This window comes from Triticum aestivum, chromosome 6A, assembly GCF_018294505.1.
Source record: "Triticum aestivum cultivar Chinese Spring chromosome 6A, IWGSC CS RefSeq v2.1, whole genome shotgun sequence".
Classification (NCBI taxonomy): Eukaryota; Viridiplantae; Streptophyta; class Magnoliopsida; order Poales; family Poaceae; genus Triticum; species Triticum aestivum.
In genome coordinates, this window is record NC_057809.1 from 164,309,349 (window position 1) to 164,310,661 (window position 1,313).

The following is a 1,313-nucleotide window of genomic DNA, read 5'->3' on the forward strand; positions in this document are numbered from 1 at the left end:
GCTACCGCTTAGAGATAAAGTAAAGCAATTACATGGCGATTGCATTTCATACAATAAAGCGACAACCATATGGCTCCTGCCAGTTGCCGGTAACTTTGATACAAAACATGATCATTTCATACAACAATTTATATAATTATGCCTTGACCATATCACATCACAGCATGCCCTGCAAAAACAAGTTAGACGTCCTCTACTTTGTTGTTGCAAGTTTTACGTGGCTGCTATGGGCTTAGCAAGAACCGTTCTTCCTACGCATCAAAAACCACAATGATTTTTTGTCAAGTTGGCTATTTTAACCTTCAACAAGGACCGGGCATAGTCACACTCGATACAACTAAAGTTGGAGAAACAAGCACCCACTAGCCACCTGTGTGCGAAGCACGTCGGTAGAACCAGTCTCATGAACGCGGTCATGTAATGTTTGTCTGGGCCACTTCATCCAACAATACCACCGAATCAAAGTATGACATGCTGGTAAGTAGTATGACTATTATCGCCCACAACTCGTTGTGTTCTACTCGTGCATATAACATCTACGCATAGACCTTGCTCGGATGCCACTATTGGGGAACACAGTATTTCAAAAAAATCCTACAATCACGCAAGATCTATCTAGGAGATACGTAGTAGCAAGAGGGGAGAGTGTGTCTACGTACCCTCATAGACCGAAAGTGGAAGCATCACGTAACGCGGTTGATGTAGTCGAACGTCTTCACGATCCAACCAATCAAGTGTCGAATGCATGGCACCTCCATGATCTGCACACGTTTAGCTCGGTGATGTCCCTTGTACTCTTGATCCAGCTGAGGCCGAGGGTGAGTTCCGTCGACATGATGGCGTGGTGACGGTGATGATGATGTTACTGACGCAGGGCTTCGCCTAAGCACTATGACAATATGACCGAGGTGGAAAACTGTGGAGGGGTGCACCGCACACGGCTAAAGATCAACTTGTGTGTCCAAGGGGTGCCCCTCCCTCGTATATAAAGGAGGGGAGGAGGAGGAGGGCTGGCCTCGAGGGATGCGCCCAAGGGGGCGATTTCTACTCCTAGTAGGAGTAGGTTTCCACCTTTCCTAGTCCAAGTAGGAGAAGAAGGAAGGAGAGGAAGAAGAGAAGAAAAAGGGGGACGACCCACTAGCCCTAGTCCAATTCGATTTGGGCTAGGGGGGCACGCACCACCTCTTGGCCTGCCTCCTCTCTTCCACTACTAGGCCCATAGGCCCAATAACTTCCCCGGGGGGAGGGGGGTCCGGTAACCCCCGGTACTCCGAAACTTATCCGAAACGACATGAACCATTCCGGTGTCCGAA